The sequence below is a fragment of the Herpailurus yagouaroundi genome, unplaced genomic scaffold, assembly GCF_014898765.1.
Source record: "Herpailurus yagouaroundi ecotype Mexico unplaced genomic scaffold, PumYag 163, whole genome shotgun sequence".
Taxonomy (NCBI): Eukaryota; Metazoa; Chordata; class Mammalia; order Carnivora; family Felidae; genus Herpailurus; species Herpailurus yagouaroundi.
In genome coordinates, this window is record NW_024412404.1 from 54,558,235 (window position 1) to 54,583,125 (window position 24,891).

Here is a 24,891-nt window from a genome sequence, read left to right on the forward strand (position 1 = left end):
GCCACTGTCTCTGGGCAGGGAAACATCAGGGCAGAGAACAGAGAATTATGTAGAGTTTTAGACCAACGCTCTTGAACATAGTCTGTACCTGCGCTATCCAATATGGCGGCCTCGGGACACATTTTGAGCACTTGAAATGTGGCAGTGCAACAAGAGACAGAAGCTTACATTTTAAGTAATTATCTATAGAGCCACTTGTGGCTAGTGGCTACCATTTTGCACAGTGCAGCTGTAGTTGGGTGAGCCTCTGAAGAGAAAGGGCTTTGGGGATGCCAAGCCACACAGCCATCGGGCCTGAGGGGGCTGGGGATGTCATCCGGGGCTGTGCGGGAGCCAGGCGAGGGTGCGGGGCAGGGTGGGCGGGGCTGCAGGCCCTGGGGGGGCCCCTGGCTACGCTGCTTTGGTCCCCCTCCACACCCCTAAGTAGGGCTGAGCAAAGAGAGAAGCCCGGGACTGCAGAAATTCAGAATCCAGCACAAATTTGGCCACTTGGTCCCCTTGCTCTGCTCTGTGTGGGTCCTTGTAGCTCCCAGAAGGGCCTTGGTTCTGTATACAGCCTCATGTGTCCTTGTGCCAAGGAAAACCAGACCTCAGCTGTCCAGTCGAGGAGAAAGGGGGGGGCACCTCCCAAGGAGGAGAGAACGGGCCTTCCCACGTGGGTGATCGCTTTCTAAGAAGAGGGACCACGCGGTCCAATGTGGCTTTTGAAGACGTTACCTTAGCTCTCGCATCCACGCACACAGACACGCAAATACATATGTATGCACACATATGTATACACACACACACACACACACACACACACACACACACAGTTTGTTTATGAAGGAAGTTACTCTTGAAGAGTTGGGACAGGAAGCCCCGTCTGGAAAAATTGGAGGTTTTGCCTCCGCTTTAATTGGGTTCAAAAAGATGACAGCCCAAGTCTGCCTCAGGGTTTGCTCTCGAAACTCACATTGGAATTTATTTCAGGACCTTCCCCAAGTCACAGCAGAACGCTGCTTGCCCAACCGATGGCGGCATTGGCCTAGACGTTTTTTTTTTTTTTTTTTTTTTTTTTTTCTTACTGCCTTTCAACCCCATCAGGAATAAATGCCCCAAACCAATCATCGTCTTTGTACAAAAGCTGGATGAAAAGACTGCTCTCTGCCCACCTCACCCGTCTCTCAATCCCCTGATATTTCTTTAAGTTGGGACTCTATTGCGGGCAAGCATTCTAGTGTCCTTTAAAGCACAGAGGCTTTCTGGATCCTTCGATTAATTGACCGTGGTGGAGACCAGCGGCTCCTGCATGGGCTTTCTGCAGTGGCACGGGAAAGATTAGTTTTCTGCTATCACCGTGATTTACAAGGCTCACATAGCCATGTAACGACTTGGTGATTACATGGAAAATATCGTATAAATACATAGTAATTACAAGTTCATGCAGATTCCTTGGTATATACATTTGAAGTTGCCGAGTAGTTCAAAGATTAATTAGCCTGTAACTGGCAGTATTTAAATCATTTTTTCCCTCATAAACGAATACATTGAGGCGGACTTCAAGGCCGGCGAGGATGGGGACGTGATGAGGACGATCTGAAAAGAAAAAATGAAATTTGACAGGCATGGATTATTTAAAGCATGCATATGTGAGCCGAGCAACCACGACACTTTGATGCAAATCGTAGGGGAAAGAGCAGGGGGATGCTGTGTAGAGAAAGGTGCTGAACAAAGTAAGGATTTCCTGCTGGCGACTTGAAATTTAAACAAATAATCATTTAAATGGCGGCCCGGCATTACGTTCCGAGTTGTGTGCATTAATGTCAACATCTGGTACCAACATTTTGACAATTCTATTAAAATGCCCCAGCATTCCCTATCTAACACCTGTTAGCTCTAATTTTCTTTCCTGAGAAGCACACCAGTAGACAGGGTAGATTCCAAATCATTTATCACTTTTAAAGTGCTTCCATATGTGTGTTGGACCCAGCCTGGCCCTAGGCAAACGTTTTCTGAATGCATTAAAATTCAGGCCTTTTTTTTTTTTTAAGTGTAGACACCAATGTTTCATTGAATTCATGTCTGGTAATTATTAGCTTAAATTATGGCTCACACATGACTTGACAAAGTGGACCATGAATTAAAACGCGCGCACGCACACACACACACACACACACACACACACCCCAGAACTCTTCAGTAGATGTACCTAACTCCTACGTTGCTCGTTATTGAGATGTCAGTCAGTAATCATTAGGCAAACACTCTTCATGGAGGGAACTGCTAAGAGGCCCAGGAGTCCCAAGAGACGATCTAAAAATGTCAAAAATGTTACAGTATAAATGAATGACACCAACAGGAGAACATGTGTTAGAGATGCGAGCAATTAGTTAATATATTACAAGTTTCAACCTCGGAGCAAAACAGGCAACAAAAACTTCCGCTTGACAAAAGGCTACAGATAAGATCAGCTTGATTCCCAGACAATATGATCTGCCTGAATTGGGGCAACCCTCCAGCAGGCTGGGAGGGAGGGATGATCCCGGGATTCGGGGCTTTGTAGGGTTGGAGCCCCCAGACGAGGTCGGTCCCTGCTTTGCCTGGAAAAGGCTGGCTTGGCTGCTGAACTCTCCCAGTGGAGACAAGTAGGGTCTAAAATGAAGGAAGATATCCTGTGCTCCATGGATCCGGCTCACCAAGCTAAGCTGCCTGCTCCCTGCTGGAGCTTCAGAAGGAAATTTAGAAGGTCGAAAGAAATCATATTGCTGTTTTCAAAGGAAAAGAGATGCCTGCAAAAGGTGATGAGGGGCGGGGGCTGCTTCATGGGCGACTGCTTTTCCTTTGCTTGTCAGAGATTTAAAAAACTAAATATTGTACGTTGTATAGTTTCCCTCTCTCTCTCCCCCTCTCTGATTCTTTCCCCTCTCTCTCCCCCCACATACATGTATATACACTATCCATATACAATACACACACACATGCACACATACAGAAAAGATGTTTTAAGCAAAAAATTCCTCCCACATATATACACGTCCAGAAATACATTTTAAGCCAAAGTACACATGATGTGTACTTGGGCTAAGGATTTGAATAGGTCCTGTGGAAATCCCAAGGAAACACCGAGAATACAAGAAAAAAAAATGAAAACCTGAGTTCACCAACTCCATAAATGTAAAAAAAAAAAAAAATTTTGTAGACAGTTAAAAATGTCCGCCCGTGTACACACGCACACCTACACTTTCACACTTCCTCTGTTTACTAAATAACATTTCAGCACAGTTTTCATCTTATAAGGAAAGTGTTTGAAACTTGGAATAAGTGCACTTAATTAAAGGAAGGCTGTGAAAATGTGCACTAATCTGATATGACTAATAGCAAAGTGCATGAAATTGCTAATTAGAATTTCATTAAAGGTGCTGCTTTATCAGACTGTGAATATCACAACCTTTAAAATTCTTTCAGGAGAGCTTAATTCCTTTTCAAACAGAAATATTCTTTAAAGACATTTGATTTGTTCTGAAGGAATTCGTGGCTTAGGCTGGAACTTAAAATGTTGCGGATATTCCAGGAGGTGCTATCAGAATAGGAATATAGATCAGGGACTTTGTTTCATTTGCCTGATGAATCCCTTCCTCCCCCATCTCTATGGATTATTCTTCAAAAACCCAGTCATGAAAATAGAGTTGAGTCCTTGGTTTGATCCACTTGTCATTTGTTTTCTGCTGAGGCCAAATGGTTATTTTCCGTCTCACACACAAAAGGGAAAAATGACTTGAAAAAATTTTCAGCCACTGGAAATGAAAGTAAACCTTTTAACTCACACATTCACTAAAGAAATGAAAGAGCACAGACAATAAAATAGTTTTTTAAGGGAAAAGGCCATTCACTAAAAAAAATGTCAGCTAGCAGCTTTCACTCTTTAAAGAAAAAAAAAAGACCTCTTAAATACTGATAACATTTCAACCACAAAATTGCATTTTTTAAAATTAGGAAAAGCCAGTGCTAACTACAGCAAATGCATTTTCACTCCTTTTTTGACTTGCTTTTTCTAGGTCGTAAGTTTTCTTATTTCACATTCTAATTATTCTCGGCACTAAATCTGCATTTCAGCTTTTCTTTATTTTTTATTTTATTTTACTTTATTTTATTTTTTATTTTATTTTATTTTATTTTATTTTATTTTATTTTATTTTATTTTTTTGCTACTCAGACTTAAAAGTTCTACCTTTCTGGTCATCTTTTCTGCTCTCAACCTTATTTTCTGTGACTCCTCTTCATTTTCAGATGCGTCAAGTTGCTATAGTACACTGTTCTCCCTGCACACAACCCTGGATGTTACCAATTGTATTTCTGTTATTTGCTGTTTTTCCCGATGGTTCCAGAGTTCTTACAATTGGTAACTGGGCTCTTTTCAATATTCAGGCTTGATTGAACAGTTACATTTTGTTACTGAAAAACTATTAATGCTAATGGAAACTACAGCTCACTCGAAGCGGCAGTTTACTTTTACAGAAGTTGTTAAAAACTCAGCCTGGCTTCAAATTTGCTGAACACACAGGTTCCCGGTGATGTAATTTTGCAGAATTGAATATTTTAAATACACTTGAAAAGCGTTGGTTTAAAGGCTAATCAGTCATGTTTACCTGCTGACCAGATCTGAAAGGGGAGGAATGAGAACAGAAGTAACTTTATTTGAGGAGCAGCGTGATTTCTTTAGACATTGAAACAAATCTCAAGTGAGTTAATTACGGTTTGCTCTGATTTTAGGTCCAGCCAGTTCATGGCATTCAGATAATTTATCAACTGGGCTACGTAACAGATAAAAGGTTACGTTTTCCTTTCCAACATTTGGGAGGTGCATTTGTACCGTAAATGCGACGATTTTAAAAGATCGGTCTAGACTTAGATGAATGAAAATGAGGCTCGTTAACTGTAATGTCTGGAGTCCGAGGTGGGGCGCAAAGCAAGCCTTGCTCTCCGTGGGCCGCCGTAGTCAAACGAAGCTGCTAATTCGAATGTTTCAAGTTTCGAATTGAGAAATATTGTTCTAATAGGGCAACAATGGGGCTGCTGTCCCGGCCCCTTACAGCTTGTTTTCTGCAAAACGAATGGCAGGTAATTGTGATTTAATTCTTTTCAAGTAAATTACAGTGAGTGCGTGACACAAAGGCGCGGCGGACCCTCCTTTCTCTGTCAGTAGTTGAATTAATGGTGGCAGGAGTAAAAACAGCGATTGTGCACAAGAGCCCTCCCCGGTCCCCACCCCTGCCAAGGGGGGACCTGCCAATCAGGCCGCGCCACCACGAGGCCGGCAATCGTCGGGATGCGGGGGTTCGCGGATGGACCCTCCTGGTGTCTCGGCCCGGGGGTCGCGGGGCCCGGGGCCGCCCCCTCCCCCCCCCCCCCCCCCCCCGGGCCGCCCCCCCCGGGGCCGAGGTGCCCGCAGGGGTCCGCGTCTGCGCGCTACGGGCCGGGGCGCCCCCCGCTTGGGCGCCCTGGGCTCCGTGCCCCCCGGGGCTGGCCTGTAGAGCCGGATTTGCGCGGCAGAGTTGACGGCAGAAAGGGCTCCCCGGTAACCCGGCGGTGCTGGCCGCCCCGAGAGGCGCCTCGAGGGCTCCCGGAGGAGGCGGCGTGGCCGAGCGAGGAGTGCGGGGAGGCCAATCTTTGAGCCCCGTCTGGGCGCGGCGCTGGATGGCTGGGGTCTGCGCGCGTCCCTGCGGTCGGAGGGGCCCGAGACCAGAGCCGCCGCGCGCGCACCGCGCCAGGTCTCGTCCCCAAACCCATGGTGCCCCGTCGGAAGGGAGGCGCGGGGTGGGGGTGGGGCGAGGGGATGGGCCCAGGAGGTGTGGGGGGGGGGCGCCGGTAGTGTCTGTCCGAAGAGGGGCGCCTGCCCAGGGTCCTGTCCGCAGGCTCACCGCCCGCAGCCTGGTGCACAAGAAGGCTGCCAATAGTCACTGACCTGACCGCTGACATACTATGTGAACTGGTCACTTCCCGTTGGACTTGAACAAAACCCCAGCTCCTTTCCGAGGCCCACGGGGGGGGGGCTGTGTCCTCCAGCTCTTGCCTGGGATCTCCTCCAGTGAACTCTGGATGTGGGATGTCCCCGGGTGGAATCCTGCCTGCCCTGTCCTCCGTGGGTAACTCTGGGCAGGTGGCTGAACCTCTCCGGCCTCAGCCTCCACGACCTAAATGGAGTTGCTAATGGAACCCTGCCTTCAAGGGTCCTCAAGGGCACTTAATGAACTGCCAGTCGAGTGCCAGCATGGTGCCAGGCACAGGGTGCCTACAAATGTTAGCGGGTCTCACCCCACCCCTGCCACATACATGTTTTCCTTTCCTTGGACCTCCCTAAATGAGTCCCTGCCCCAGTGCCTTTGCACTTGGAGGTGGAGCTCTTCCCTTGTTCCCCCGGCTTCTGCTTCAGACTTCAGCCTAGCGGTCCCCTCTGAGACATCTTCGCGACCACCTGCCTTTCCCATCCCACCCATCACTACTGCAAAGGTCTTTGTTTTCTTCCTAATGTTTATCCTGATCGGAATGTTCTTCTCTATTTGCGCTGGGTTTATTGTCTGCCTCCTCCTCAAAGCAGAAGTTGTAGGAGATGGGGATCTTGTTTGTCTCGTCCTCTGCAGGTCCCGGCACCTTGGCCAGTGTCTGCTATGTAGCAGGGGTACTCTGTAAAAACTGTAGATGGGTGAACGGAGTCGCATCTCCCGGCCTGCACATCAAAATAGTTGAACCACCTCGTGTCTCAGTGCCTACTTCTGTCGTTCAATGAGAGCAATTGCCAGCATATTAGTCAGATTTTTTTTTTTTTTTTACATAAAAATAAAGACAGTAATTTTCTGAACGAGGTTCAGGTTTTCGAGAAGGCTGTCAATTGGAGACTTTACTCGGTGTCCTGATCTTTCCACTGTGACTAGTTTTGACCATGAGGCTGGAGTCGGTTCTTTTTTGAGCTCTCCCTGTAGCCCCTGAACCTGGGAACGGACGGAGGGGCCTTCTGGATTGGCTCCCCAGGCCTGACGTCTTCCCCGATGGCCCGGGACCGCTGTAGACCTCCACCCCAGGGCGCAACAATGTCCCAGCCTCATCTCAAGCTACCCGCTGCATCATGGGCCACGGGCCTTTTGTCCTCAACCTCCCCCCAGTCAGAGCTTTTCTGCTCTTTTGATAGCCCCTCTTTGGCTTTAATCGCAGATTCACACCTGTCTTTCGCCCTCCCCAGAGCCAGCGCCTCTATTAGACGGGCTCCCGCTGGGCTTGCCAGGCCACGCGAAGGAGCCAGTGAGGGCCGAGAGAGGCTGGGTGGGGCTGCCTCGGCATCTCAGCTCATGTTGGGGAGATGAGTCAACTGGCTGGGGTCACCGTGTCTCCGTGCCCGAGCTGGAGCCAGGGACAGAGTATTTCTGGAAAGCCCGGCCTGGCTCCCCATCTCACGCTATTTATTTCCTCGGTGAGGTCACGATAAACCATGAGTATCTCGGACAAGGTCACCATCCTTGGCGGCCAGCTCCCATGCCGGGGTCGCGTCTTTGGGAAAGACTTTGAAGACTGCTGGCTCTCCGGAGAGCGGAGGGGGATGGTCTCAGAGCACACACCGAGCTCACCAAGGTCACACAGCCGGAGACGGATGGGGTCTGAACCCGGAACTAGAGCCTGCACTCCTAATCACCACGCTGCGCTGAACCTCTGTCTCAGTCTCTGCCCTCCAGGGTCATGGAGCATCAGGAGCAAAGACAGGAGGGGGGTGAGGGGCTGTGGTTCCCCGCACAGGGTGTCAGTAATGCTACGTAATGGCTCTTCCTAGATCCACCAGGCCCTGTGCTAATTGCTTTCCACACATCACAGCACCTTAAGACGCAGGAAGTCACATCGCCTCCACTTTACGGATAAGACGCAGAGAGGTCCTGCAGCCTGCTCGAGGTCTCGGGGCCGGTAAATGGCAGAACCCCCAGAGCCTCGCTCCGGGGCCCCTGCTCTGATCCCTGCCGGGTGTAAGGAAAGCCTCAGCCTCAAAGTCCCGGTGCCCGGGAGAATGCTGAGCCCCTTCGGTGTCACCAAAAACACCCGGCATTTGGAGCCAGAGGACTTGGCCTCGAGCCCCGGGGCGGCTGCTTGCTAACTGAAACCCCTGGGGAGTCTCCATTTCCTGTAAGATGAGGGTCATGAGGCCAGCTCTACCTGTCTTCCAGGGCCACCGTGAGGATTAACGACGATAATGTCCAGGGACGTGAGCCGTGAAGCGCAAACTGCTGGCCTCAGAAAACATTCAGTTCTGTGGGCGCTGGTCCGCGAGGTCACTGTGGGAACCAGTGACTGGCCTACCTCAAAGATCCTGCCACACGGCCCCGGGGAAAAATGAAGGGGGGGGTTATTTTCATTGCGAAACAAATGACTATAATGAGGTGTCTCGTTTGGTGATACAGATGATTAGAGAATTAAGTCGGTTACAGTCGGGGACTTTTTTTGTTTGTTGGTTTCTTTCTTTTTTTTTTTTTTTTTTTAAACGTTTATTTATTTTTGAGACAGAGAGAGACAGAGCATGAACGGGGGAGGGTCAGAGAGAGAGGGAGACACAGAATCCGAAGCAGGCTCCAGGCTCCGAGCTGTCAGCACAGAGCCCGACGCGGGGCTCGAACTCACGGACCGCGCGAGATCGTGCCCTGAGTGGGAGTCGGACGTTTAACCGACCGAGCCACCCAGGCGCCCCTGTTTGTTGGTTTCTAAGAGGACTGCATTCAAACGCCCCTGGGCCCACACTTGGATTTATTTGGCTTCATGCCAGACCCTGTGCTTGGTGCTTCCTGTGCTCACCCCCCAGGCCTTCTTATAGTCCTGTGATGTGAGACTGACATTGAACCCATTTTACAGGCCGAGCAACTGAGGGGTAGAACAACTGGGGCTAGTGAATGGAGGGGCTGGTCCTGAACCAAGTCGGGCTGACTCCTGTGTCGGCATTTTTGCCACAGTTTCACAGGTGCAGGTGCAGACCTGACGTGGGCGGCGGTGGGGGGTGGGAGGGGGTGGTTCCCTCTGGTCCCTGCTTCTGAACGTTTGGCCTTAGTTCTACCTTTGTCTGGGCGTCCACGTCCCTTAACCTCGGTGCTTTCCTATCCTCCACCCCGCCTTCCTGAGTCTCGGGGTCCGCTGGAGGTCAACACCTTGGCCTCGTCCAAGGCGCAAGGCAAGGGGACGTGCTCTCCCGTCCCCAGGGCCTCGCCCTGTGTGAAACAATACCTCAGAGGGCCAGGGTGGTTTGAGGAGTCGTGGTGTTGCCTTGGTTCCCCTCCACGTCCGCCCCAGATCTGCTCCTGGCCCCATTAACCGAGTTTATTTTGGCTTAAGTGAGGCAGTGGCTGGAGACCGTAAAACACCTACCTTCGTGAAACCATCAGGAGGCTCGAATGGGGTTGTGAAGGTGATGCAGCCATCTTCCACGGGCTGCTGGGCTCGGTCGTGGCTGGTGACACTGCTGGTGTGTCCATGTGTCCTTGGGCGGATTCCCACGGTCAGGCTCTGACTTCTGAGGGAGAGGGGGGCAGGCCTGGGCTGCATGGCGGGGGCACGAGAATGAAGGAAACGCCTTCTCTGTTTGCCTCGACTTCGTGGGTGGCCTCGAGCAACCGGGTGCTGAATGAGTGCACGCACGGGTCAGGGGAGGGCACGCCCACAGAACGGGCATAGTCACTAGGGTCGGGGTCCCTGTGCCCCCGCTTACTAGCTGTGGGGCCTTGGGAAAGTTGGCTAACTTCTCTGTGCATCCATTTTCTCATCCATCAAGCTGAGATAACAGCTGGATGAATCTTACAAGGTCGGTGGGAGGAGCTCATGATGCAACACGTGGAAAAGCCTTCTGAATGACGTCTGGCGCAGAGTACGTCCGTACGTGTTAGCTGACCCCAAAGTACCAGCTCAGAATGATCTTCTCCACTCACATTTGCTTTCCCACTCAAAATGCGTCAGGCACGAAAGGCACAAAATGGAGTGCCTTCAAGACTGTATGGTGACAAGAGACAGGCGTGAGGTATAATTCTGGGCTCCACCGTTCACCCCCGTGTGATCCTCTGTAAGTGGCTTAGTCTCGCGACCTTCGCTTTCCTTCCCTATAAAATGGATATCAAATAAAAGATCTACTAAGAGTGAGGACGAAATGAACAATGTGCATAAAGTTAATGGTATTTCTTCTTCTTCTCTCGATCTTTCTCCCGCCCCCCTCCCGTTCAAGTCCTTTTTGAAAGGCTGTGTGTTCTCCAAACCAGTTTTCCTGCCCTCCTGGGTACCTAGGAAGACTACATTTCCCAACCTCCTTTGCAATCAGGGGTGCCATGTGACCGAGTTCTGGCCAGTGGAATGTGGGCGGGAGTAACATACGCTGCTTCCAGGCCTGGCCCCTGAAGTTTCTTGTAAGATCTTTCATGCACATTTCCTCCCTCCATCTGCCAACTGAATGTCAGTGCTCAGGGTGACCTGGGAACCCCCTGCTGGAGACGGTGGAGCTCCTGTCAGCAGAGACCTGCTCTTTTTTTTTTTTTTTTTAATGTTTATTTTTATTTTTGAGAGAGAGAGACAGAATGTGAACGGGGAAGGGGCAGAGAGAGAGAGAGAGAGAGACACAGGAGACACAGAATCCAAAGCAGGCTCCAGGCTCGGAGCCATCAACACAGAGCCCGACGCGGGGCTTGAACTGCCGAACCGTGAGATCATGACCTGAGCCGAAGTCGGACGCTTAGCATCCTGACCCCGGGCACCCAGCAGAGCCCTGCTCTTCATCACGTACTCTTTATCGGTCTGCTGGGGCTGTGACATGTTGCATTAGGCCATTGAGATTCAGGGGTTGTTACCGCAGCTAGAGGTTAGCCTATCCTGACATATACAGAATCTTACAGAACTTCCACCTAACGTTGGTATACCCCTCCATACATTCATACAGGATTTTGCACCTATTTGAGAGTCTTTCTGGGTCCCAGCTCCCCTTCAGCTGGTCCACGTGTCCATGTGGCCCAAGGTGAGGACCTCAACTGCCTCCAGGAATAACACTCAGCAGAACGTGGTGGTGAAACAGTCCTGGGAACAACTTCCCGGCAGCAGAGAGGTTCTGAAGGCAACTCCCTACTTAAGGTGGCTTACTGGCAGCCTAGGGTCTCAGGGCAGAGGTGTCCCAAGAAAGCATCACTAATCATACAGGCGCTCTCCTTCATGCCACCGATGCCAAAGTGCTTGCTCTCATCCCCGTGGCACGACCAGCAGCTCTGATGGATCACAGGTGACAGACCGGTCAGCAGCTCCTCCCGGCTGAGTCTCTGGGACTTTGCTCAGGGCCCCCATGCCTGCGGCCCTGCCCTCCTGCCCTGGAGCAGACCCGCTCCTTCTGTCCTGCCCCCCCTGTTAAGGTGAGCGCCCCCTGGAGGTCGGGGCTGTGTGGCAACCCTCGCCTTTCTCCTCACAGCGGCTGCAGGGTTGGGGGGCGGCAGGTGTCACTTGTTTTGCACAAGGTTGTTGATTCCAGGGGTCAAGGACCATCGTCATGGCGTGCTAGAAAAGTAAATATTCTCAGCTTGGGCGAAGGTTATATTAATTAAAAATAACATTATTATTACTATATTGAATGTCTGTTCTGTTCCGGGCCCATCTGCTATTTCATTAAATCCTTCCCCATAATCCTATCAGGTGAGTTTTTCATAGCCTGTGTTCCAGGTGGGGAGGTGGAGGCGTAGAAAGGCCAGACCCGGGGTCCACAGCTGCACGAGGTGGTTTACGGGCTCAACCAAGGTCAACCCAAAGGTAATGGGAGCAGACTTTTTCTAGGCCCCCAACGTGTGCTAGGGACCACGTCTCTCAAGTGCTTTTGATGAATTATTCCATTTAATTCTGATAATTTCTTTACAGAGTGGGGACTATCGTTATTCCCATTCACAGGTGAGAACACCACGGCTCAGCGAGGCTAATTTACTCGTTTCCCCAAGGTTTCATGGTTAAGAGAGGAGGTGCCCGGATTCAAATTGCAGTCACTCTTTACAGCCTGTGCCGTCCCTCACTGGGCACCCGGCAATGCCTCCTTCTACCGCGTGGCAAGCACAGTGAGGACCGGGTAAATACTCTTCCAGGGGCTGTGACTTCGGGGTGGGGAACCACCCTCTGGGCAAGTCGACAGCCTGCTTGGGTCAACACCTCCTCTGTGTTGCGCACACTCGGGCCCTAAGCCCCGCGAGGAAAGCGAGAGAGGCCCAGTCTCAAGGCGTTGCCATCCCGGTAGAGAAGAGAGCTGTGTGCCTGCACCTGCTGCTTGAATAAGTCAGTGCGGTGGAAAATGTGGACGGTGCCAACCTCAGAGGACAAAGGGCACCCGGGTAAAGGCAGGGATGGCTTTACCACGGAAGTGGAATTGAGATGAGCGTTGTCTACTTGGATTTAAATCCCAGCTAGCCCAGTGACCTTGGGGTGGTTCGCTAGCTTCTCTGACCCTCAGTTTTGCCATCTGTAAAATGGAAATAGTAAAGGTACCTACCTTACAGGTTGGGTTAAATGGCGTTAAATAATACCATTTAAGGTGCTTGGAATATAGGAAGCTCTGTATTATGTACTTATTTACTCTTTTCATTGTCAAGGACTAGTAGAGCTTCAGTGGGTGAAGAGAGGCGTCACACACCAAGTGAACGCCCTGAGCAAAGCGAGAGGTGTTTTTAAAGAATACTAAGTAGCTCAGTCTGGCTGGTTGATATGGTAGCAATAGAAGATGAGGCTAGAAAGAGAGTCTGGGCTCAGGTTGATGAGTATATACTTAACGAGCAATGGGGAGCCATTGAATGCTGTTGAGCAGGGGAGTTTCACAGCTGGAACTAGGTTCGGCTGCAGAACGTAGGGTGGACTGGAAGGGGGATGATGGGAGAAGCCCAGTGGAAAATTATTGCCACAGGCCAGGGGAGAGGGTGGTGACAGCTAGCAGGGCAAGGAAAGCATGAATTGGCACTCGTGGTAGAGGGAGGTATTGTTAGACACACCCTTGGCTAAGAGCAGGCGTGGAAATGGTGCCCAGCCAGGCCCAACTGAGTGGCTGGGAACCCACAGCAGGGCTTTCCCTTCGCAGGCCCAGGCTTGGGATGCAGTGCCTCTGGGCGTCCCATCATCAGTGGCATCTTTGTGCCAAGAAAGACGTAAGTGAAAGGTAGAGAAATGGGGGACCAGCCTCCTTTGGCCCTGAGAGCCCAGGGCATCCGGTATCCTCAGGGTGGAGGAGCTCTTTGATGGTCCAAAAGCAGGTTCCAGAAGACTCCCTTTGGAAGGGAACAGGGAGGCAGGCTCCTTTTGGGTTCTCCTCCAGGTTTTTGAAGAGCCAAGCAGACTGGTGAGAGCTTCCTGTCCGAGGTGTGTTCTATCTTAACCTTTCCATGTAATCCTGAAAGCCCACCTAATCAATTGAAGATCATAAAATATTAGACTTAATGCTGCAAAGTGCTGCTTTTTAATTCACATAACAAGCTCCTAAATAATTCAAATAGCAAACAGACCCTGCAAGTCAATGGTGGGAGGCTGCTTGGATCAGCGGGAGAGTGTCAGCACATGCCACATTTCCCGGATCGACTCCATTTCAAGAACCCTATTAAGTTAATTGCCGGTTTCTGACAGCAGAGAGCATGCTGGGAGCACAGCGAGCTTTATTAGCCTCTGTGGCATCTGGAGACATCAGCCATTTTGCCCCTACTTGCAGGCGCTGGGAGCAGCATGGAAAAAAGTAAATCAAATTACGAGACAATAAATGCTTTTGGCAACTCACGGGCATCAGACCCATCGGTGAATCCAAAGGGGTTCGGGTGTCAGTTGCTGGCCTGTTAAATTCTTTACAGCGGCACCATCTACACGTTGCAAAAGTCTCGCAGGATGCCACGAGACTTTGGCACCGCACGGCCGACAAGGTGAAGGGCGATGCAGGCGAGGGTTGCCCGCCCCCTGACACCGCTGGGTAAACAGAGTCTCTGGGACGGGAGTTGTTATCCTACGTGGGCAGTGTTACACGCTTAGGTTTGTAAGCGGACGTGCCTGGGTCGGGGGACCCAGGAGGCACCTGTGGCGTTCTGGAGCCGGGCAGGGGTGGGCAGGGAAGGGAAGGCATGTCAAGGCCGCCCGCCATCTGTCCATCCGGAGGTCCCCGAGCAGGGCACCGTGCCACGGCTGCGGGAGCTCCCCGTGGCAGCCGGGGTGTATGGAGTACGGAGCGGGGCGGAACATCCTGGAAGCTTGGAGATCGACCAGCAGGTGCCATTCTGCAGAGCAGCGCTCTGAGCTCTCCAATGCCTGCCTTTGACACATGAGAAAACGCAGGCAAAGAGAGACTCCGAGACTGCCCCAAGGTCACACAGCCGGCCACTGACAGCTGATTCGAGGACGAAGTTCGGTCCTGTTGCGCGACCTCATCCCATTCGTGCGTTTCTCTTTCAGGTATGATGGGGTGATGGCGACGGCCTAGATTCGATCAAGATCAGAGTCCTGGCACTAGCGCTGATTGTCAGCGTGACCTCGGTTTAAGCAAGATCAGTGACTTTGCCGTCTCTCTACCCTGCCGGCAGAGTGAGGACAGGAGCGCCTGCCTGATGGGGTTCCCCTGGCAAAGACTGAATTAGTGACGCGTGTTAAGTACGTGGTTAAGGCCTCATGCTCGGTAGCGAACGCTCAACGTAATTTGCTTCCCATCATCCATAGGAGTAAGGCTCGGATGAGCAAGATTCTTTGTATTTGTAGACGATTCTTTTCCAAGCCGACCGTCTTCCAGTTTATAGGGTTTGCACATCTGAACTGTTTCATCACGTTTGCATAAAGGGAGTCAAACCACTCTCTCAGATCTCTTCTCACCCCCTAGCCTCAGGTCTAGCCTTACTGTCTGCGGAAATGATGTTTCTCCCTGACGCAGGCCGTCAAAATGATAGGGTACGATTGGAAAGAATATCCGAGAATGGCTGGCAGGGGTGAGGAGGGTGGGGGCAAGCTCGGCAGCAGGCGTAAGCGGGGCAGGCGGATTGGCTGTTCCGATCCTGGTTTTCCAGATGCTCTGCGTCACGGGAGGGCTGTGCTTGGATGCTGGAAGGGGTCTGAGGCACGGGGTTTGGCAGCCGCCTTTCATGGGTGGGGAGACTGAGGCCCAGAAAGGGGCAGTGACTCGCCTGAGGTCACAGAGCCAATTAGCGAGGAAGCCAGTGACAGGCACCGCCTCCTCCTTCCTGCTTCTGCGTTCTTTCTAGTGCAGCTGGGAGTGACCTTCGGGACCTTAGAGAGGATCTCACCCTACCTGGGAAGAGGTGGGCCACTGCCATCTGGCCGGAGCCTTGCTCCCCCCCTGCATTCCCAGAGAGGCGATGTGCCGTTGCCCCAACACCTCTCTCCGGAAACAGTGGCAGTTCAGAACCAATCTACAAAAACAGTAAGAGCTATCATTTCTGGGGGTTGAATTCCAGGCACTTTATTTATAGTTTTCTAACCCTTTGAGGTAGGTGTTACTAGGATTCTCATTTTGCAGAGGAGGAGACTGAGGCTTAAGTGTTAAGTGGCCTCCCCAAAGTCACCCAGCTAGCAAGTCAGAGGTAGGGTTCGAACCACGGTTCATTTTGACTTATGTTCTTTTCCTGTGGCAACACCCCACCCCCCTATTAGACTCTGGCTTGTGCTAGAAGTCTCCAGAAGGTGACACGGGGAGAGACGGATCACTCACCTGGGGTCCAGCACTAGCCAAGTTTGGTAGGCGCCCGCCGGGAGGTGTGCCGGACCCTCACCCTGCGCCATGATGTTCTGTCCCCTTCCTGTCCCCCTCCCACCTGTGTCTCCTGCCGAGGACGGATCGGTGGCTAGGGACCTGGGCTCCTCTTCACACACTCATAGCCTCTAGTAACTAAGTATATATACTAGGATTAACAGAAAATGTACCTAACAGAAAATGCAAAGCACAGTGGCTTAAGTGCTAAAGGTGTCCCTCTGATGTGCAAGAGGTCCTGGTATGGTAGCTTCACGATCATCTGGGGCTCAGGCTGTGTCCCTCCACCTGCTCCGCCATTCCCCACATTTGGCTCCTGTCCTCAGTGTTGCAGAATGCCTGCTGCAGCTCCAGCCATCGTGTCCACATTCCAGGTAGCAGGAAGGAGGAAGAGGGCAAAGTGAAAGCGTCTTTCTCTAATTGTCTCTTCTCCCTTCCAGAGAACCTTTCCGGAATTCCTTTCCTAGGAGCTTCTCCTGCTTCACTGGCCGGAACACAGTCGTGTGGCCACACCAGGCTGTGGGACAGGACGGGAAGCAGGTTCTGTAACTGGGCGCATCACTGCCTCAAGACCGTGGACGCTTGTGAGTGAGGCAGAATGGGTGCCGGGGAACCAGACTCTGCCACAGCACAACTGGGTCACCTCGCCCACTTGCCAAAGGGCGGATGGCGGAGAGAGGTGGCGTTTTGAGTGAGAGAAAACTCAAGCCACCTTTGGCGAGAATCTTAGATGCGCTCTGAGATAACTGGAAATGCCACAGACCTAGGGTTGCAACCCCTGTGCTTTCTGGGGCTGTTTGTTCTGGGGACGGCCACCATGATGGAATCAACGGTACTTCGCACCTGTCAGCGGCTTGTCCCACACGGTCCCTTTTCAGAGCGTGGATAAGTTGTATTTCTCTGGATGTCTGCTCCTCGTGACACATTTATCCTGTGGGTCTCCCGAGGTGGATTGGAGGAATGGGTTTCTTGGTCTGCAGGGTGCTGACGATCACCGGGCTCTGGAAGCGAACACAGATGTCACTGTGCCAGCTCTGTCTATGTACCAGGGACTATACACGTGGCAGGTCCCACCATCCTGACAACAGACCTACGGCCAGGGGGACTCTGATCCCATTTTACAGATGCAACGTGAAGGCTCAGAGAGGCTAAGCGGCTTGCCCGAGATCACACAGCTGGTGCTATGGACTGAGTGTTTATGTCCCCCCGACCGCCCAACACCGGCCCAAATGTATATGCTGCAGCCCTAATCCCCAGTGTGGTGGTGTTTGCGGGGTGGGCATTTCAGGGGGTAATTAGGTTTGGATGCGGCCGTGAGGGTAGAGCTCCCATGATGGGACTGGTGCCCTCATGAAGGGGCGAAAGGCGCTGAGCTTTCTCTCCCGCTCTGCCGTCAGAGGACGCGGTGAGAAGGCAGCCGTCGACAATCCAGGAAGAGAGGCTTCACCAGAAACCAGCCGTGTTGGCGCCCTGACCTCAGACTTCAGCTTCCAGAACCGCGAGGAACTGATGTCTGCTGTTTAAGCCACCAGGCTGTGGTGTTTCTGTTATGGTGGCCGAGCTAAGACAGCTGGTAACTACTGAGAGCCCAAGGTTGTTCTTTCTCCCGCCCTCTGCCCCGACACTGGGCGCATTCCCCAAACTCGCCCTCACTCCCCTTGTGGGTCCTGGCTCCTATGACCGCGGGGACATCACAGAGACCTCCGGGCACGGGCTGTGGTCTAAAGGTCCTTCTTGTCTCCCCTCCTCCTCCTCTTTTCTCCTCCGCTCCTGTCGTCTTAGAAAGACCCCTGTGGGGGCGCCTGGGTGGCGCAGTCGGTTAAGCGTCCGACTTCAGCCAGGTCACGATCTCGCGGTCCGGGAGTTCGAGCCCCGCGTCAGGCTCTGGGCTGATGGCTCAGAGCCTGGAGCCCGTTTCTGATTCTGTGTCTCCCTCTCTCTCTCTCTGCCCCTCCCCCGTTCATGCTCTGTCTCTCTCTGTCCCAAAAATAAATAAAAACGTTGAAAAAAAAAATTAAAAAAAAAATAAAATAAAAAAAAAAAGAAAGACCCCTGTGGGAGTCCAGCCCCATCACCTGGCCCCCATGTGGGCCCGGGTCAGTCACGTCTCCTTTCTGGGCCCCACGTGGCCCCGGCCCGGGGCCCAGCCCCCTTCCCCAATCTGCACTCACACGCAGCCCTGTGGAAATGGTGGCGCTCCCCACATTAGGACCCACGTGTCTGCTGGCTGGGACCAAGTGTCATAAATAGGAATAAAACTTAGGCTGTCCTTGTCCCCATCTCGGTGAGTGAAGCCCCCGAATCTGAGGACAAAACCAGAAGCCCTCTTCTTTGAGCCCCAAGGGACAGGAAGGGCTGTGTGTGCGGCCGAGGCCCTGCTCTCCGCCCCCCCCCCCCCGACCCCCCGGGTGTCACAGGCTTCCATATACATAATCTAAATATATGCTTTGGAAATTGAAAACGTTCACATATAGAATGCGGCTGTGGGGAGGGAATGCTCTCTTGGAACATGTCTCTTTAAAGACAGAATGTGCCCAAGTGTTTTCCTCCCCTTAAGGAGACACTTGAACGTGGCAGCAGATGTAAAATGGAAATTGAAGTGTCTCTCCCAGGCCACCGTACACGGAGAAAACAGCGCAATCTATTCTAAGCGCTCGTTAATAGCTGGTCTCTGAGGGCCCCGGCAGCAGACCGAGGATTTTACTCATTAACAAGGTGACGAGGTAGCGTTTTGTGCCTTCCCTGCTTGTCACTGCGTGATGCTGGTGTTCAGATGTCGCTGGCAGACCCCAGATGAGTGCCCCCGGCTTGCGGGCATGGGTGACGATGTTCTGAAAGGCTTGAAGGCATCCCCCACTCACTGATGGGGCCACAAGCCCTTGCTGTTTATCAAGTGGATTCGTCTCTCTTCCGAGGCGGGCCCACGATGGCATTGTCTCGAGAAGGAAGCAGAGAGAAGAGCTTTAGCTCATCACCTAATACGAGATCATTGGTGATTCCCAACACGGTCTTCCAGATGGCACCGCGAAGGACCCGGAGCCTCCAGGCGTGGTCTGGGGCAGGGGCCTGGGGTCCTCAGTGAAGTCTGGAAGGGGCCGGACCCTTGGCAGTCGAAGGCACTGGCTGAAAGACATCTCAGCCGTGCCCACTTGGACAGGGGCCGCTGGTTTTAGAGAAAGGGGCTTCTTGGCTCATTTTTTACCCCTACTTTTTATTTGTTCTTTTTTCAAAGTTTATTTATTTTGAGAGAGAGAGAGAGAGAGAGAGAGAGAGAGAGAGAGAGAGAGAGAATGTGCTTGCACAAGCAGGGGAGGGCCAGAGAGAGAGGGAGGGAGAGAATCCCAAACAGGCACCACACGGTCACGGCAGAGACCCACGCGGGGCTCAAACCCACGAACCGTGAGATCGTGAGCTGAGCCAAAACCGAGAGCCGTTCGCTTAACTGACTGAGCCCCCAGGTGCCCCAATTTGTTCTGTTTTGGGTCTCCCACTGTTTGGATCAGTGTTTTGTCCTCTCCTCCCTCCCGTGTGAGGGGAGTGACATCTGGTTGTCCCCACAGGCACATAGGGAGGGGCAGTTTCCCAGGCATCCTGAGAACTGCTTTTCTGCCCCCAAACCTCTCAGGTGGAGACAGGAATCCTCACTGGCCTGGCCTCCGGCATCTTCCACGTGAACCCTCTTTCCTGTTCTGGACTTTCGGTGTTGTTTTCCTTGACTTTTGCTTCCCCTGCCCTTTCCACAACCAGCTCTGAGGTCACCTCCTCCGAGAGGCCTTTCTTGATGTGTCCCTCCCCCCTCCCCCTCTGCTCATTGTTATACAGGCACAGTTTGCAATGAGCCTGTTCACTTGGTAGCTCCCTTGCTTATCGTGGCCTCCCCACTCTACGGGCTTGGGTCCAGCGGGGCCGGGGGGAGGAGACACGAACCTTCCTGGTCTTGTTTACCGGACCCCCGGTGCTCAGCTCGGTGTCTGACCCGAAAGAAAGGTACTTGATTTATTGAATGGGCGAACAAACAAAGGAACGCGTGAGGGGTTCTATGATCCCAAAGACTGACTCTGGGTCACCCTCGGCCAAGAGCAGCCCTTCGGGGATTTTTTTTTCACTTGTGACCATTAGTATCTTCTGGGCTGTGGCCTCCAGCTTTCACCGTGCTCCCTGCAGAAATGCTGGAGGGCCTGTCCCGCCTCACATACTGAGTCAGGGTCACCGCAAGGGCACAGAGCCGAGGAGATTACAAGGTCATGGCCTCGAGTTCCTATACGGACCCCCCTTTTTTCTTTTTTCTTCCTTTTTTTTTTGATGATGCAGTATCGATACTGTGTCGAGCAATACGTAAATTGTTACCCGCCGTTAGCAGCTAGAAAATGGACTAGTTATGAAATACCAACAATCACTTGGGCTGTTTAAATTCGACTTCAAAACAAGCTCAGTGTTAATAAAATGGGCTCAGGGTCGGAGCAGGTGGGGAGACAGGAGGAATATTCTGCAACTTTTTTTTTTTTTAACACAAAAGCCACCTGGCTCACCTCTGAGAGGACTTGGGCTGCCCCTGCAGAGGTGTGTCTGTTACAACTTGAAGAGCTGACGAGAAATCCCAGGGAAAGGGAAGTGAGGCAGCCACATCCGTTCCACGGAAGGCTCTGCGCCATCCATGTGGCTCTGAGTTTCTGAGAAGCCAAGGCAGAGAGAGAAGAAGGACGAGCAGTTAGGAGGTCTGCAGGGAGGGCAGGGCCTGGGGCTTTGGAGGGAAGAAAACCAAGAGGGAAGAGTGGGAATAACCTTGACTCTTGTTTCAGAGAAGGAGTTCAAGTGACTCCTTCCAAGAGCAAACAACTGTCACTCGTGGTCTCAAGGGACTTCTCCCTCCCTGGCAGAGCTGCGTGTGCATCTTGGTGTTTTCTGCACCTGCTGGGACAGTCATCACAAGTCCCTCCCATGAGGGAATGAATTAACGATTGAACAAGTGAGGGCCACGACTTCCATGGTCCAAATCCCATCCTTCCTTCAGCTGCTGTTCAGGGTCACCTACTCCGGGAAGCCCTCCCTGAATTCTCCTGCCCTTCCTTATCGAGACTCCTTCAGTGCTGGATGGGGGACCGGCGTGTAAAATGCTTTCCCTACGTGCTAAGAATTGGAAGGCCTTTCTTGTGTTTTCCGGTCGTTCCTCATTCGAGCTGGACCACAAACTCACGTGTTCACCCCACACTCTTCTAGCTCCTCCCATCGGCTCCACACTGTGCCAGACTCAAGGAATTCAAGAAGAAACTGGACAAATAAGGAGCTTACAGCCTAGTGTTGGGTTTGAAAAACCTGCCCGTGGACCAAACCCGACGGCAGCCTGGGTTTTGTAAGTAAAGCTTTATCGGTGGGGCGCCTGGGTGGCTCAGTCGGTGAAGCTTCCGGCTTCGGCTCAGGTCACGATCCCGCGGTCTGTGAGTTGGAGCCCCGCAACGGGCTCTGTGCTGACAGCTCAGAGCCCAGAGCCTGTTTCGGACTCTGTGTCTCCCTCTCTCTCTGCTCCTCCCCCGCTCGTGCTCTGTCTTTCTCTCTCTCAAAAATAAATAAACATTAAAAAAAAATTTTTTTTTAAATAAAGCTTTATTGGTGCACGGGCATGCCCGTTTGTTCACATGCGGTCGGTGGCTGCTTTTGAGCTGTAAGGACAGAGTGGAGTTGCCATGACAGAGACCATATGGCCTGCAAAGCCTAAGGTATTTGCTCTCTGGACCCTTACAGAAAAGTTTGCTGACCCCAGTCTGGTGAGAAAGACGACCTAGAAAAAGATCCTTCCAGCACGACGTGTGAGGGACAAGAACAGGGGACCATGGCTGAGACTGGCAGGCCTGGGGATGCACGCATGACTATAGATAGGGCGTCTGGGCAAGCTGTTTCCGTGGAGATGTTATGTGAGCTGAGACACGAAGGGTGAGAAGGCCGCTGTGTGAACAGCTAGGGAACAGCATTCCTGGGGGAGGGAATGCCGTAGGCAAAGGCCTGTGATGTGTTGCAGGAATGGCCAAGGGCTCATGTGGCCGGGAATGTAGTGAAGGAGGAGAGAGTAGGACAAGGCCAGTGTTGGAGAGGTAGGCAGGGGCTAGATCAGTGATTCCCAAGGTGGGCAACGTTGCCCTCTTGAGACCGTTCGAGATAATTGTGGGAGGGGGGTGCCGCAGGCTCAGTGAGCAGGCACCGAGGACGTGAGACTTCACGCAGTGCGTGGCACAGTCCCACAGAGCAATGGGCCGTCCTGGGTCCTGCACGACTTTGGGGTGTCCTGACGGGTATTCATGTAGGTGGCAAGCCATCTTACCCTGGACTTAACTCTCCCGTTCATATAAACTGAAGGTCACTTGGGCAGGGTATCAGCCATACACGGCCTTGTCTGGGAATGGAACTGTCATATAAATTAAGGGAAGGTTGCCCTGTGTGTTCTGTTTGGAACGCGACCCAGTAATGTTCACCAAGTTGGGAAATCGTGTCACCCACGCGACACCATTGCTTTTGGAATTTGAGTCTCCCGAGGATCACGTCTGTTGTCACGTGCGTTTGTACCTGCGGCATCGGCTCTGGCTTCACACACAAAGGCAGGTCCTTATGTTGACTAGTGAAGTCACGGCCAGGGAGTTTTCCTGATGAAATTCACATTGTCTTATTACCTATGACTTCTCTTCTCCCACCTTTGTATTACAGTGAAGGCATTATGTTGGTTGAAACCCCGATCAGTGGTTCAGCGTGTAGAAAAATCGTGCGACCTCCGGATTTTGTCTCGGGGTAGCAAAGGAGCATTTGCAAAATGTTGCCCGAGGGCGGCACCAGGGCCGGATCCCAAAGTTGCGTGTGGATCTCGAATCCGAGTCTGGATTTTATGCTGAGAAAAATGAGGAGCCCGGGCAAGACCGGAAGAAGAGTGATGGGTTCTTTCAGGCCAGGCTGCCTCTTTTTCTCTTTGATCCTGCACCCTCCCCGCCTCCACCTCCTGCACCTGGCAGAATGCGAATGCCCAGAAGGCATTCTGTAAATTAAAGTGCTGCCAGCCGGCACAACGTCAGCCTGGGGGCGAAGCAGGCCGGCACTCTTCCTGTGGCCAAGAGGGGTTAAGTGGCTTGCCTGGGCCAGAGAAATCCGGTAAATGGCATCTGGGTGAACACGGTGCCCGTGTCTGTTCGGGGTGCAGCCCCTGCTTCCTTTTCCTGCCCCTGACAGCGGTCCTGGTCTTCTCTGGCTTCCCCGCTTGCTGACCCACCCAGCCACCTTGGCCACCTGCCCAGCCCCAGCCCTGCTCCCAGGCCTTCCCCCTCACTCCTGTTATTCTGACGCTGCAGGCATCGCCGGGTCCCAGGAGCCAGCTTCTCAACCTTTAGACCCCGGGCCGGGATCTAGGAATATCTCCAAGAGTATTCCCCAACACCTGCAACAGATGTGCCCACAAATTACCTGCTCCCAGCGGCGGGGAGCTGGGGAGGAAAGGGCATCATTTTTCTAAAAGCCTTACACATTTAATTTGCAAAGTTACATCACGCCTTCGTGCACAGGTCAACTCTCTGGGAGCTTATTTCAAAACCAGAGGCGGGTCAGGGCTCCCGAGTGCGTTCTTCACAGAGAAGACAGCACGGGGGCAAGGGCAGGGGCGGTGAGTGGAGGGCCGTACGGGTCGGATGCTTTCACATGTACAGGGGCAGATGGGGAGAGGTGGATATTTGCAGGGTCCCTTGTCTGCACCTGCCACCACAGACGTCGTCTCACATCTTTCCAAGAGCAACAGCAGCACCCTCATCTCGCAGGTGTGGGACCTGAGCTTAACGAGGTTATGCACCTTTCACCACTGAACATGCTGTGAGACATGGGCCGAGCCTGAACTTGGCCTCGGGGCTGGAGGCTCCCACCGTGCCTTGAGATATGTGAATATGATGTCTAGAGCTCATCACACGTGTGCAGCACGTAGATGCACATCCCCACTGGGCTATACTTTTCTTTATTGGATGGAACTGGGTTCTTTATAATAAATAAGAGTCACAAAAAGCTGTGGGACCCATGTGAGAGTAACAGCCAGGAGTGGATAAAGAACTGTCCACAGAACAAGTTTAACAGGAAGTGGTAAAAATGAGGCTGGTTGAGTTCGCTCTTCCACCCCCATAAACTGTCCAGCTCAGTCAACCGACAAAATAATTGTCCTGGCTTTTTGGGGTGAAGGTAAGGGTTTCGGAATATTAACATGAGGTTCGTTTCATGTGCAGAAGAGACCATTTAGAAGTGTTTGGTTGCTAAAATTAATATCAGGTACATCACAGTTATAAAGCAAAAAAGCCCAGTGCTTCTTTATGCTTTTGAATTCTGCTTACAAATTATATTATCCTATTTATTCTTCTAGTAATGGGCTATATATATATATATATATACACACATATATACATGTATATATATACGTATATATATACACACACGTGTGTATATACACACGTGTGTATATATATGTATACATATATATGTGTGTGTATATATACGCGTGTATATATATGTGTGTGTATATCTATACGTGTGTATATATATGTGTCTGTATGTGTGTGTATATATATATACATATATATATATATCTTACTGTTTTAATCATTTTTTTCAAGTGTAACCTGATAATTTATTTGTGAAAAGAGCTAGTTTTGATGAAAAAAAACTCAATCCTTTCCTTGGAAACATAAAGAAACCCCCAAATATGGAAGCTTCACACATTTTCACGTCAACCTTGCACAAGGGGCCGTGCTAATCTTCTCTGCATCGTTCCCATTTTTGTATACGTGCTGTCGAAGCGAGCACTGTTTTAGTCTTTTTTAACGGTACAATCCAATGACATGAAGTACACTCACCCTGTTGTGCTCATCTCTCTTTTAAAAATAACGTAAGAAACCTTTCCTAAAACTTTTAGCAACGGACAAGTGGATCGAAGGCTTCTGGGAGAAAAAGCAGCCGCCCCACCACGCCACCGTGCCCGCTTCCCGGGGTCCAGAGAGCGCTTGGAAGCATATGTGTGTATCTCGTGTGACGTATATATTTCGGCCAGGTTTTATCAGCTGCGAGACTTCGTCACTCGCTGCCACTGAGAGATCATCTCGAATCCAGGCGGCCTCTTTTTCCTTCGATTTTTGCAAAGCGATGTCTCCCCAACCAGA

The 24,891-nt window shown here is 51.7% G+C and overlaps 2 long non-coding RNA genes and 1 other non-coding gene across 3 annotated transcripts; 2 read left to right on the forward strand and 1 right to left on the reverse strand.

Moving 5' to 3' along the window:
- The first annotated feature begins 2,514 nt into the window (after positions 1-2,514).
- Positions 2,515-14,815, forward strand: LOC121037283 (uncharacterized). The gene is made up of 2 exons (XR_005793687.1): positions 2,515-2,780; positions 14,425-14,815. It is a non-coding gene; the product is annotated as an uncharacterized LOC121037283 (long non-coding RNA).
- On the forward strand, positions 5,509-6,842 carry LOC121037284 (uncharacterized). Its single transcript, XR_005793688.1, has 2 exons — positions 5,509-5,750; positions 6,621-6,842. It is a non-coding gene; the product is annotated as an uncharacterized LOC121037284 (long non-coding RNA).
- Positions 14,816-24,433: 9,618 nt separating the features above from the next.
- On the reverse strand, positions 24,434-24,538 carry LOC121037633 (U6 spliceosomal RNA). The gene has a single exon (XR_005793893.1). It is a non-coding gene; the product is annotated as a U6 spliceosomal RNA (small nuclear RNA).
- Positions 24,539-24,891: the final 353 nt, after the last annotated feature.